Genomic DNA, 15,288 nt, shown 5'->3' with positions numbered 1-15,288 from the left:
GCTCTTAGACAAACTCTTTCAGATACCTCTAAAAAGAGAATGTGACCAAGTTTTGGAGGTGCAGAATCCAGTAGTAGACAGACTGTGGCAGATTCACAGCCCAAGACAGACTGTAAGGTCAATGGGAAGGAACTGTTCCACAGGGGTGGAAGAGCACACAGAGCAGCGAGTATCCACCATGGCAGGGCCAAACAGGAAAGCCCCGGGGTGGCATAAGGCAGCAGCAGCATGGTGTAATAGCAGCCTAGGGTGGGAGACCAGCAGACCCAAGTGAATGAGAGTCACTGAGCTTCAGGTATCAGCAGCAGCTGCTCCAGAGACTATCAGTCTGCAGATTAAAAGTCTGTATGTCACCTACTTGAACTTCTGGGAGCCAAAATGGCAGAGTGATCAGTAAATCCTCTCTCCCCCTCCCCTTGTGGATCTTGAAAGAACCATAAAATATTTCCACAGAATAATCCTGGAACAGTGGGATTAGTAGAGTGGTAAAACAGTCTCTTAGCACGTTAAGTGGAAAAACATCAGTAACTCGTGGGTAGGCCCAGCCAATATAATAAAAATAACAATTCTGCCTAAATTAAATTACCTATTTAGTACCATACCAATTAAACTGTCAGGTAATTATTTTCTAGAGTGGAAAAAATAATACCAAAATTCATCTGGAAGAACATAAGTTCCAGAATATCCAGGAAACTAATGAAAAGAAATGCTAGGGAAGGTAGCCTAGCTCTACCAGATCTCAAATTGTATTTCAAAGCAGCAATTATCAAAAGCACTTGGTACTGGCTAAGAAACAGAAGAGTAGACAAGTGGAATATGCTAGATTCTCAAGATACAGTAGGCAATGATTATAGCAATCTACTGTTTGATAAACCCAAGGACACCAGCTTCTGGGATAAGAAGTCACTATTCGACAAAAATTGCTAGAAAAACTGGATGTGTGACAGAAACTAGGCATAGAAAAATGCCTGATACCATACACAACAATAAAGTCCAAATGGGTGCATGATCGAGGTGTAAAGATTGATACTATAAACAAATTATTGGAGCAAGGAATAGTGCATTTATCAGATTTGTGGAGAAGGAAAGAATTTTTGACTAAAGAAGAGATAGAAAGCATTAAGAAGTGCAAAATGAATAATTTTGATTTCATTAAACTAAAAAATTTTGCAAAACCAAACCCAATGTAACCAAGATTAGGAAGGAAGCAGAAAACTTGGAAAGAATTTTTGCAACTACTGTCTGTGATAAAGACCTCATTTCTAAAATATATAGAGAACTGAGTCAAATATACAAGAATGCAAATCATTCCCCAATTGATAAATGTTGAAAGGATATGAACAGGCAGTTTTCAGAGGAAGAAATTAAAGATATCTATAGTCATATGAAAAAATGCTCTAAATCACTATTGATTACAGAGATAAAAATTAAAGCAACTCTGAGATACCACTTCACACCTAACATGACAAAATAGGAAGATGATAAATGTTGAAGTAGATGTGGGAGAGTTGAAACACTAATTCATTGTTGGTGGAGCTGTGAGCTGATCCAGCCATCCTGAAGAGCAGTTTTCAACTATCCCCAAAGGGCTACAAAAAAGTGCATACCCTTTGACTCAGCAATACTGCTTCTAGAACTGTATCCCTAAGAGATCATAGAAATGGGAAAGGGTCCCACATGTACAAAAATATTTATAGCAGCTCTCTTTGTGGTGGCCAAAAACCGGAAATCAATAGGATGCCCACAAATTGGGGAATGGCTGAAGAAATTATGGTATATTAATGCAATGGAATACTATTTTGCTATAAGAAATAATGAACAGGAAGACTTCAGTGAGGCCTGGAAACACTTATATGATCTGATGCTGAGTGAAAGGAGTCAAACCAGGAAAACTTTGTACACAGCAACAGCCACAACATGTGAGGATTTTTTCTGGTAGACTTACTTCATTGCAATGCAAGGACTTAAAAAATTTCCAGTGGTCTTTTAAGGCAAATGCCTTCCACATCTAGAGAAAGAACTATGGAATTCAATCACAAAATGTAGCACATCATTTTCTTTTGTATTACATTTTGGTTTGCTATATGATTTTTTCCCATTCGTTTTAATTCTTCTATACAACATGACTATGGTGAAAATGTATTTAATAGGAATGTATGTGTAGAATGTATATAAAATTGTATGCTGTCTCAGGGAGGGACGGTAGAAATAGGAGGGAGGAAAAAATATAAGTTATATGGTAGTGATTGTGGAACACTGAAAATAAATAGAAGATAGATAAAAAATAAATTTGAGTCACTTTTCTATATATTTGACAAATGAGGTCTTTATCAGAGAAATTTGCTGGAAATTTTTTTCATGGTTCTGATTATCAACTATGTATTACCCTCCAATCTTTTTCTCCTGTTTGTCCTACTCTTTCTTTCCACCCTGCCCATTCTTGAAAGTGTTTTGCTCCTGACTTTTACCCCCTCCCCAATCTATACTCTATCACCTTCCCCCCATTTTCTTATCCTCTCCCCCCTCCTACTTTCCTAAATGGTAAGCTAGATCTCTACACACAACTGAGTGTATGTATTGTTCCGTCTTTCAGAAAATTCACATAATGGTAAGGTTCATACATTCCCCACCTCTCCATGCCCCATCACCTCCCTACCCGCACTGTCAAATTTTTTTTGCGTCTCTTTTACATCAGATAATTTACCCCATTCTACCTTTACCTTTCATTCTTCCAGTGCCTTCTTCTTTTTCACCCCTTAATTTTATTTTGGAAAATCATGCCATCATATTCAGCTCCCACCTGTGCTTTTTTTGTCACCTAGACCTTTGTCTAGTCACCTTTAAACTACCCCAATAATGATTTTTCTTGGATCACTCTCATTTCCCTTCCCAATTTTCCTCTATCTCTCTTGCTGATTTTTAAAATTCTTTTTGAGCTCTTCCATGGCCTGGCACCAATTCATAACTTTTTCTTTGAATCTTTGGATGAAGGTGTTTTTACTTTGTTATCTTCTGAGTTTGTGTTTTCATCTTTCGGGTCACCACAGTAACTTTCTAAAGCTGAGATTTTTTTCTGCTGTTTGCTCATTTTTTTCAGTTTACTTCCTACCTTTTAACTCTATGGTACAGTGGGACTCTGCTTCCAGAGTATATGAGGTACTGTCCATAGTTTTAGATTTTAAGGCAACCTTTTATCAGAGATAATTCTGGGGACCTTTAAATTTTTTATTCTTCCAAGATGGTATGATCTAAGGAGAGATGTGTCCACTACTTAGTGGCAATGTGCACTGTTTATGAGTTATAACAAGCACTGTTTTCCACCCTGGAACAGAAACTAAGGTCCCTGTTCCCCTGTAGCTACTTTGTTAGTGTTCCTCTTTGCCCTGGGATTGAGATCTAACATTGTGGCCCAGGTCCAAATATGGGCATCACTAAAGAGTCCTGCCCACAGTACCAGCAAAGGAACTCTATAATCTTCTTCTGGCCAGTTGTCTGACTCCCTTAACATCTGTGTGCTGAGAGGTCTGGAAACCACTACCAATAATTCAGTATCCCCTAAGGCCTGTTCCTGGTTTCATGGGACCCAGTTTGCATTGGCTCTGCCTGCATTGGCATGGCCTTCATTCCACTGTCAACCTAGTGCAAAAGACCTTTTCTGCCAACTTTCTAAGTCATCTTTAGCTGGAAAAATCTTTCACTCCATCATTTTGTGGGTTCTTCCACTTTAGAATTTGTTTTGAAGCATTATTTAAAGATATTCGGCAGATTTAGGAGAGACCTAATGACAGTCCCTGCCTTTTCTCTCATCATCTTGGCTTCACCTCTCTTGCTATAGACATCTTTCTACACATAAAAATGCTATAAACATCTTTTTTCCTTTTGGGTGGTGTCTTTGGGATATTTACTTCACAGTGGGTTTACTGGATCAATGGACATGAAGAGTTTTATAGCACTGTGGACATAGTTCCAAATTGCTCTCCAGACTGGATCAGCTCACAACTTCCCCAGTAGTGCATTAGTGTAGGAATTTTCCCACATCCCCTTCAACATTTATCATTTTCCTTTTTTCTCATATTAGCCAATCTGATAGGTGTAAGGTGGTACCTCAGTTGCTTTAATTTGCATTTCTCTAATCAATAGTGATTTAGAGCAATTTTTCATATCACTTTAGATAATTTTGATTTTTTTTTTTGTAAAACAACGTGTCCATATTCTTTACCTCTTTGTTAATGCTTTTCCGAATTTTTGAGATATTCATATGATTTCTGTTGGTTTTGTTATTGATGTGGTCAATTAATCTGATAGTTTTTCTAATGTTGAATAAGTCCTAAATTCCTGGTGTAAATTCCAGCTGGTCCTAGCATATGATCCTTGTGATATATTGTTGTAATCTTCTTCTCAGCATCTTATTTAATATTTTTCATTAATATTCATTAGGGAAATTGATCTATAATTTTTTCTTCTTTTTTTTTTTAGCTCTTCCTGGTTTTGGTAGCAGCACCATTTTGTGTCATAAAAGAAATTTGATAGTACTGAACTCATTTTTCTAAATAGTTTACATACTATTGAGATTAATTGTTCAAAACATCGACTTTCTTTAAAAATAATTATATAATTCTATGTAAACTTTTCAAAAGAAAGGGATACTTTGAGAATAATTATGAAAATCAATGTACTAATTATCTGTTATTGTTCAGTCATTTCTGTTGTGTCCAACTTTTTTGATCACATTTGTGGTTTCCTTAGCAAAAATACTAAATAGATTTGTCTTTTCCTTTCCTAGATCATTTTCCAGATGAGGAATAAATAGGGTAAAGTGATTTGCTCAGGGTTACATAACTAGTAAGTATCTAGAGCCAGATTTAAAGTCATGAAGAGCATTCTTCCTGACTTCCAGGACTGGCACTCTCTTGACTGAGCCATTTAGTTGCCTATCAATTGTCTATAATTAAATTTAAAAGAAAATAGAACAATAATCTGATGATGAAATAATTATTATTTAAAACTATAAGGAAACTTATAAAACATGAAATCTGAACTCATTGTTTTACAAGTAGAAAAATTGAGCAAACATACTCCGACTACAAATTTAATACTTGTTATTCTGCGCTAGATGACACAGAAATTTTTCTGCACTTGATAACAAAAGAAAATTTCATTCCTTAACCACTTTTTATATATTCAGCATTTATAATGCATGCATTTCATTAGCAATTTTAACAATTCTTTATAGTATTATTTTAAATCAGTTTAATTCTTTTTTACTAGGGAAATTTAAGCTGAGATTTATATTTTAAAATTTGACATATATGTCAATATTAGTGCCATTAGATCTTTAACATCAGAGGTAAAAAATACCTAGGAGATATGATTTTCGACTTATAAAATTAAACAATGCTTTCCCCCTTTCCTCTCATCCCAGATTAGAATTCACAGAACTAATTTTTTGACTCATTGACTTTAAACTTCACTGACTTTCATCTCTGTGTGTTAGATTGCCAGTCTTTTAGGATAGTTTAACTGAAGTAAGAGGCCTACTAATTCTATAATTTTTTGATTATTCAGCTACCATGGAAACTTCAGGATTGGATTTTAAGTGGCTTTCTTTGTAAATCTCACACTCCAACTTCTTTTAAATATTGCATTATGACTGATGCTTTTGTTGAGATATGTTCTGATATGAAGGATTCTCTATGGACATAATGTTATACTGTGTGATCATCATTGCTCCCATTTTAAGGAATTCTAATTCAAAAGGAAGAAAACATTTTTTTTTTTACTGGTCATTGAATGCAAAATTCATTCCCAAGTAAATTGTTAATCATTCTCATTCTCCCAGTGGTGCAAGGAAGGAACAGATGTACATAGATAAAAAATAATGTTATGCCATATTTTTTGGCATTAGAAATTTACTTATAATTAGAAATAAGTAGATTTTTCTAAAATTCTGAACTGAAACAAAAGCAATTCTTAAAATATGACTATACATGCACTATATACATACACATATGTATGTATTTACAAGTGAAAATAAGGAGTCAAGTGTCTGTACACACAGAGAATTTGTTAAGATATTTCTGCCTATGTAGAGCATTCCTCCTGGTTGAACAATAATCAATTTTGCTTCTGTTGGTCAAACTTCATCACTGGTAGATTTTTCAATCAAAAAACTTGTATGGGCAGAATATAACCAACAGTTTCACTCTATGGTGTGTACAAATATTTTCATACAGCTCTGGTTATTAACAATAATGACTTCAGCACAATGAATTTCAGGAGAATTAATGACTGGGGTTAATGGCCCGAGGCAAACCTAGCCAGTCATGAATCCCCAAGAAATGTCTTTTGCTTTGATCATTATTGTTTCATTACAACATAAAAATAATCAGTGGCAATTACAGTATGTCAGAACAGCTCAGCCTTGAAAATTAACTCTTTCAGTTGCTTCCATGGATATTATTAAAAATGGATTTTATCTAAATAAGTCTGTAAGCTAAGGGAATTGAAATAAATGATTATGAATCATAATGCAACTTTCATTGATCAGTATTCCAAATCAAATTTGAGAACAAGCTGTCTATATAAGGTAAGTAAAACTAGTCCATATAAGTGAAAGAACAACCAAGTCAACCAAAACAGAGGGTCTTTAAGGAGACAGCTCACATCCAGAAAATGAGAGGATGAACTCAGTGGGGGCCATGGTCTGATGAATCCCTGAGATAGTATTGCTAAACTGTGCTGTGAAACAGATAAATCTAATCTGCTGGAAGAGATTATGGAATAGATATCATTTGCAATGGAAATATTGATTTGGTTTCTGAGTTAAAAGAAAAAATGAGTGAATATATGGATTTTCTTCTTTGTATAGTTATCTTCAAACTTCTCCATATTTACACATGATTTGATTTACATCTTTTTAAAAATTATACATTCAATACTTAAATAAAAGATTCTATGTATAAATGAATTTTCCTTGAAAGTTAAAAATGTTGTACACATCATACAAATTAAAGCAAGATTCAGTACATAACCCACATGATGGGTAGCAACAAAAGTCAAGAACTTGGGGTAAAATTTAGACTTTAATGTGCTAAGAATTCTCATATAATGGAATAAAAAAACCCAAAAGACATGTTCATTTACATTCCTTATAAACTGACAAAAATGTACATCAGAAGACTGTGATCTAGAAATGAAAAGAGATAATTTTTTATTTTCTAATTTGGAAATTACAAAGGCTCTTGGATATTGGGAAATGCAAAAATATTTTTTTACAAACATTTTTTGTATTTTACCCTTATGTTTACCTATAAGGGTAAAATACTACATTTTTTACATTTTGATTAAAGGTTAAATTTTTATGGATTGCAGTTAGTCATAAAAGTAAAAAATATTATTTTCATATTTCAAGATAGTTGCCTTTGTACTAGGCAAGTAATACAACAGGCAATAACATCTGGCAACAGTTGCCAATGTACTAGGTTTCCCGTATCTCAGATATATTCCTCCTCTTGAAACTAAGGGATTATTTTGGCTAAGTATTTTCCCTTAGCTTGAAACCAAATATACTTTTTGTTAAATAAAAATGCTATATAAAGAAAATAAATAATAAACATCTAAACTCTGGAGTAGACAAATTTTGAAATTTTTAAACATGGAGAAATACACCAATTTCATTATCCTAAGGTAATGTACACAGTTAAGTTAAATCAACAGCCATAAATAACTAAAATTAACAGTGCTTTGAGCCTTAGAAAATGTTGAAACAATCCAGTAACATGTTTCTTAGAAGCCTATTTGATTTTATTCAGACATAAATTATGTTAATGATATCAAGGCAGAGGACACCAGGGTAGAAGATTATTCTGTGGACAAAATACATCCATTCTAACTTGCAGTAGTTACGTTGTAATATACAGAACCCCAACCCAATCTCTTGTGATGGTTAACATCTGCCTCTTGCTTAGTAAACAAATACATGGACACATATTATTCAAGAATTTTAAGCCAGAGCCATAAATATTATATTTTTTCCATCAAACCTAGCTCATTACAATTCTTTTGCATTTTCTGATCAGAGAAAGGAACTCTATTATCAATCTTACATCTATATTTGTTTAATTGAATAGATCTTACAAATAATAAGTTCCTTCCTATATTTGTTCTCTTCATCAATCATCTCAAGTAAAGACAGTTCAAATATCAAATAAAAGGCAGTAAATTTGATATGACATACAGACATGACCCCTGAGTCCAACAACTGACAAATGGCTCTCGGTGAATGAGAAAATTACCTATTTCCAGACATGAATATAAATGGAGAGAGGTTGTTTATTTACATATACACTCATTCCCAATTGATTCCTAGTACAAAATATGGGCAGACGCTCAGTCAGGTTCTTGGATTTCGCAGAATTAAGGTCAGTTTGAGTGAAGGATTGATTGTCTAGAAATGTTTACTTGAACCATCCATTCTAACTCTTAGAGAATGGTCCAGCTCAATGATGACCTGCCAGAACTCCTGTAATCCATATTTCTCTTCTCTCATCCAGAATTATATCATTATTTTAGGGAAATTTCATTTAAATCTTCATGGGTTCCCTACTTCAAGCATAAGAAGTAAAAGTCTAATGGTTTTAGATTACTTTTGAAGGAATAATATTTCAAATATATCAAGTATACATACATTCATCAGGTTGTATACAACTTATCAATGCAAATGACAACCCCTGCACTACCTAATAGATAGTGTAATTGTGCTTTTGTGTGCAAAAAATTACTACTGAATTTGTATCTCTTTTGTGTTTATAATGATGTTGGTATTATAATTTCTTGGATACTTAAAGAAGCACACACACATACACACACACACACACACACACACACACACTTCCAGGTAAGCATTTCTAATTTAATGTTGCAACCCAATTTATGGTTAACCATTGCCAACGTGTAGGAGAAGCAGTAACTGTTGTATGCCATTGTTACTATGGTCCTTTTTGTTTACTGCTCTCGGATTAGCAGTGGATACACTAGATCATCAATTAGGCAGTCATCAGCTACAAAATTCAATGCATCACTTAAGATAGAGGCATAGTCATGTTTAAGGTTTACTCCTTCCTTTCCTTTCACCCTACTCCCTTGTTTTATCTTCTTTACCTTTTTTATTAGCTTTACCCAGCATCTAGTACATGAGACAGCAGCTACCACTGGAAAATTTCATTGGTAATTCAAAGTGTTGAGAGGTCATTTGACTTCACTGGAGTATGAAGACCTAACCTGGAAGGGAGCAATTGGGCTCATAAGTATTACTGGAGCTATTGCAACTTTTTGGAGAATTTTCATGCTTTGATGTACCTTGCTGTGAATATTGTGTAGGAGACGAAAGGGAAAAGTGCTTTATTAGAATCAATATCCTTTTTTAAACATTTTACATTTCATTATTATAGTCTCTAATTGGGAAAGCTAGATGGCTCAGTGAATACAGCATAATGCAAGGATTCAGGAGTTCAAATATGGCTGCAGACACTTACTAGCTGTGTGACCCTGGTCAAATCACCTAACTTCTATTTGCCTCTGTTCCCCATGTGTAAAAATGGGGCCGTGTTCAAGAAGGAAATGAAAAACCGCTCTAGTATTTTTGCCAAGAAACCCCATAGATAAGTCTACGGGGTCACAGAGAAGTAGATGTAACTGAGTGACTGAACAATAGCAATAAAATCTCATTAATAAATTTAAAATCTCTCTCTCTCTCTCTCTCTCTCTCTCTCTCTCTCTCTCTCTCTCTCTCTCTCTCTGTGTGTGTGTGTGTGTGTGTGTGTGTGTGTGTGAGTCCTGCATGCCTCATTGCATTTGAAAGCTCAATACTTGCCTAAATTAGGTCTGATCTAGAAAAAAAAAGGATAATCTGATTGTCTCCAGAATCTGTATAACCTGAAACTGATAATATTCAGGAAATAGTCAATTAGAGTGTATTTTTGTGAGCATGCCAAAAGCAAAAGTCACAAAATTGCTCCTGAATTGATTTGATAATATCCATCTACCATAGATATGTCCAATCAGTCTGAAAGTGAGGTTTTTCTTTATGATGATGGCCATGAGTATTTGCATTTTATGCAAACATGAGGATAAAATATGTCTTGCTTGTTCCCAATTGAAAGAAAATCTTACTGAGGGATGTTGCCTTCATTCTTCAGTAGTTTCAGGGCAATGCATTTTCCATTTTGTGACCTTCATATTTTTATATATTATTATTGCAATTAAAATAAGGACAAAGGAAAAGGGACAGTAAATAAAATGAAATGAAAAACTGATGAAATATAAAGTAAGAAATTAATTTGCAAAACTGATGCTAAAATGATAGCAAATCTATCAATTCGTAACAGATTCTAAACCTCTGTTCACTATTGTTGTCCAACATGTAGAAGCAGTATTTTGTTGCTTTGGTTCTTCTTGGTTACTGTTCTAGGAGTTTTCATTGTTTTGTCTAGTTTTGTTTTATATTTATTTTTTTATTGTTTTGCAACTCAAGGAAATTTCTAAACTTTTGAGATCCTAGAAAACAAATTAATTTTTCTCTTAGATTGCTATCACAGGGAAGAGGTAGAGTATCATCTGTGACAAAATATGACTGTGGCAAGAAAGATGAAAAAAATAATAGTTTAATCGTTTGACATTTCAGAAACGTTAAAAAAGTAATATGAAATGTTTAATACTCATGTTTTTAAGAAAAACATGTTTTTCCAACCCTAACCCTAACCCTAACCCTAAACAAGCAAAACTATGAGCAAATACAACAAATAGTTGGCGTTAGTTTATCTGTTGGTACACTTATTCTGGAAGCTTTTTTAACAAATAACGATACAATGCTAAGGAAAGTGATCTACAGTTATGCTGACATTTTCATTAAAAATGAAACCAGAAGATTAAAAAAAGAATCTGCAACAAAATGGAAAGACACACACACACACACACACATACACACACATATACATACACATACTCTATATATAATCTATCTCTATCTATCTATCTATCTAATGTGTGTGTGCTATATTCAACTGACCTTGTGTCATCCATCCATCCATCCATCCTTCCATCTATCTATCTATCTATCTATCTATCTATCTATCTATCTATCTATCTATCTTTTCATTTGTGCGTAAATTGGATTTAAGTGAGTCAGAGTTGCACAGTCTTCAGCCTCACTCTCACCTCCAGAATCAACATAGTCCAATGGCAGGACAGAGTCAAGACAGTTGGTGATGGCTCAGGATGCAGTGGATGACCTTGCCGTCTTCAGTGTCTAACCAAGCTCTAAGTGCTCCACATAGCCTGCTTCAGCTGCCTTCACGGACTCTGGAAAATTGTTCTCATCTGCCCATTCCACTGGGGAAAGTCTTCACATGCTTGAGGTAGACACCCACCTAATCCACCAATGGGTTTGAGACCCCTTTTTTACCCTAAAATTGGTTTGACCGTTCTGCCAAAATGGTTTAGCAGGGTGTGGCCACTGTGCATGCTGGAGTCACAGGTGAGAATTGGGTGGAACAGGTGGACACCAAAGGTGGAAGGTAGCCCTGAAAAGGGCTCAGTGGTCATCACGCCAAAGGTATTGGTCCTCCCTAGACATACTCTATGCCCCATATACATGTGTGTGTATGTGTGTATGTATGTATGTGTATATGTGTATGTGTATATATGTATGACTATGTATGGAACTATTTATATGTATGTATATGTACACACATATGTGTGTGTGTATACATATATATATATATATATATATATGCTTCTTGTTGCATCTGGGTGTGTGCATACACACCCAGATGCAACAAGAAGCATCATCCCATATGAATATTTGGTGATCTGGACCTAGTTTGTAAGCAAATTACCATGAAAATGAGTTTCACTGAAAACTATAATTGCTCTAAAGAATAAAAACACAGAGGACATATACAGAGAACTTGTTGATCCAAATCACAGCAACAAAAGCTTGGTAATTTGTGATTTCACTATGACCATGTGTCATCTCTGTTGGAATGGTGTCAACCTGAAAGGAATTTGAATGGAATGTTCCAGTGATTTGTCCTCAATCTTGTGATGATCAGCATTTTATTGATGAATTGTTCGAAGGCATAAATAATGTGCTTGCAAGATTTGTAGCTGACAAGAGAAAGCTGTGGGAGCCACTGAAATTTTAATCACAGAAGAAATAAATATTCATCTTAAAATAAAAGACCTAAGAAAAGCCCTATGGCAAAACAAACAAAAGCTAAACCCAACTCAAACAGGTCTGGAAATCCATATTACCCCATCATCGACTTTGACTCACTAACTGGGATCGACACCAATGAAGCTGACACCCTGGATGAATTGTTTGATCATGTGGTAGCTAAGTTTGGGGAGAAGGACTGCCTCAAGATCAGGGAACTGTTAAGTGAAGAAAACAAAATGCAACCTAATGGAAAAGTGTTTAAAAAGTTAATCCTAAGAAACTATAAATGGATGAACTATGTCGAAGTGAACCAGAGAGTAAATCATTTCGGCATTGAACTTACTGCATTAATTCTGAAACCAAAGAGAACAATTGCCATCTTCTGTGAGACCAGGGTAGTATGGATGATTACAGCACAGAACTGTTTTAAGTATAACTTTCCTCTTGTAACTCTACATGCAACTGTTGTCAAAGAGGCTGTAATCTGTGGGCTGAATGAATCAGGAGCAGACTATCTAATTTCTAGTGTTGAACTTCTAGAAAGCAAACTTAAAACTGCACTGGTAGACATCAACTGTGTTCAACATATCATGTATGTGGGTAATAAAACCATTGATAAATCAGAATATGGTAAAGGATTTGAAATTCATAGCATGCATTCTGTGGAAGATTTGAAATCTACACCAGAAATTACGAACATTCTTCCAAATAGACTGTCTCCCTCTGACTTTGGCTATCATGATGTATATCAGTGGCTCCACCAGCAGACCTAAGGGAGTGATGATGCATCATAGCAACCTGATAGCTTCAATGACAGGCTAATGTGAGAGAATTCCTGGGCTGTCCCCAAAGGACACCTACATTGACTTCTTGCCTTTAGTTCACATGTTAGAATTGACAGCAGAAATATTGTGCTTTAACTATGGCTGCAGAATCCTATATTATTCTCCTTTTACACTCTCAGATCAATCCAGAAAAATTAAAGAAGGAAGAAAAGGTGACTGTAGTGTTCTGAAGCCTACATTTATGCAGCTCTACCAGAAATCATGGACAGAATTTATAAAAATGTCATGAGTAAAGTTCAACAGATGAACTACTTTCAGAAAACTCTGTTCAAGGTAGTCCATGACTCTGAACTGGAACAGACTAAAAAAGCATATGATGCCCCTCTGTGCAATTTTCTACTGTTTAAGAAAGTAAAAGCCCTGTTAGGTGGGAATGTCCAGATGAAGCTTTCGGGGGGAGTGCCACTTTCACCTCAGACACACTGATTCATGAACTTCAGTTTCTGCTGCCCCATTGGCCAGGGTTATGGATTCACAGAATCTTGCAGGGCTGGAACAGTTACTGAAGTTACTAACTATAGCACTGGTCCAGTGGGAGCCCCCCTCATTTGCTGTGAAATTAAACTGAATGATTGGCAAAAAGGATGCTACATCATCCATGACAAGCCAAACTCCAGGGGCAACATCCTAATTGGTGGTCAGAATATTTCCATGGGCCATTTTAATAATGAAGGGAAAATGGCCGAAGATTACTCTGTGGATGAAAATTGACAAAGGTGGTTTTGTACTGGAGATACTGGGGAATTTCACCCAGATGGATGTTTACAGATCATAGATCACAAGAAAGATCTGGTGAAGCTCCAAGCTGGGGAGTACGTGTCTCTGGGCAAAGTAGAGGTTGCCTTGAAAAACTACCCACTCATAGACAATATTTGTGCCTATGCCAAAATTGATCAGTCATATGTGATCAGCTTTGTGGTTCCTAGTCAGAAAAAATTGATGGTTCTGGCCCAGTAGAAAGGAGTAGAGAGATCTCGGGGACATCTATAACAACTGTATCAAGGAAGCAGAGATACTTCAGGAAATTAAAGAGGCTTCCAATACCATGAAATTAGAGGATTTTGAAATTACAGTCAAAGTGTGCTTAAGCCTAGAACCTTGGACTCCTGAAACCGGCTGGGTAACTGATGCTTTCAAGTTGGAAAGGAAAGAGTTGAAGAACCATTACCTCAAAAAATTGAGAGAATGTATGGACACAAATAAAATTTGGGCCTTTTCTTAGAAGTAGTTGGGTCATGCCCTCTACAATTCAAAATTTTGCTGTTTTATTTTTGCCTCTGGCTGTTAGACTACATAGTTATTACAATCAAAAGTTAATCAAATCAAAAGAGAAAGAAAAAAACAATTCAAATAGCAAAAAAAGTAAAAAGATTTGTAGCTGACAAAACCTTGAATGGATACATTATGCATTATTTGAAAGCATTAGGATCCAAAAATATATCCATATAAACTGAGTCAGTTGAGAGGGAATTTTCAATGTTCTTCTTGGGTTAAAAATGTGAAAAATATAGTATTGAGAAAGAATGGTTAGATTCCAATTGATATAAAAATAGATTCTACGGTTAATAGATTGTTGTTAAATTCAATGTGAGTCAACAGTGTCACATGACAGCCCACTGTCATGTATTATCCCCTATGCTTAAAAAATCAGAATATACAGAATGAGCCAGGTGATGGTTCTGTTGTTATTATCTTTAGGAAGCATAGAAAATTAGAGCCATTACATATCATGGAGAATTCTGAGATTAGTTGGGTAATATTGCCAATATTTAGGATGTAGGCATGTTGGGAGCATAATGGAGAGTGATAATTTATCAATCTATATATCTGATTGGTTACAATTTTACATCAGTCAATCTTGATAACATGGAATTATTGTGATAACTGGAAAGGGATGCTATTTACAGCATGTGTGGTTGAGAGTTCCACCTTAACCAACAACAAAAGGAAAATTAGACTTCTTGAAATTGGAAATGTTCATTTCAGCTCATTTCTGCAGGAGTTTAACTTAGTTCTACTGAAATGAAGAGCTTAATCTCTGACTTCAGGGATTATTTGTCTCTTAATCTAATAGTTATAGGAAACTGAACAAGATAATCACTATTGACTTAACTGAGGATTAATTCTTTCAACACACTCATCCACTGCTTTCCAGAGTTGGGGCACTATGCATGTGGAATAGCGTATATAAAATCAGATATTTTTTGAAATGATTATTTTGCTAAA

At 35.2% G+C, this 15,288-nt stretch overlaps 1 pseudogene; it reads left to right on the top strand.

Annotated features, from left to right (window-relative positions):
* Positions 1-11,964: 11,964 nt before the first annotated feature.
* LOC140511036 (long-chain-fatty-acid--CoA ligase 4-like) lies at positions 11,965-14,265 on the top strand (annotated as a pseudogene).
* Positions 14,266-15,288: the final 1,023 nt, after the last annotated feature.

This window comes from Notamacropus eugenii, chromosome 6 (assembly GCF_028372415.1).
Source record: "Notamacropus eugenii isolate mMacEug1 chromosome 6, mMacEug1.pri_v2, whole genome shotgun sequence".
NCBI lineage: Eukaryota > Metazoa > Chordata > Mammalia > Diprotodontia > Macropodidae > Notamacropus > Notamacropus eugenii.
Note: the sequence above shows the minus strand (reverse complement) of the source record. Positions and strands in the feature narration are given on the sequence as shown.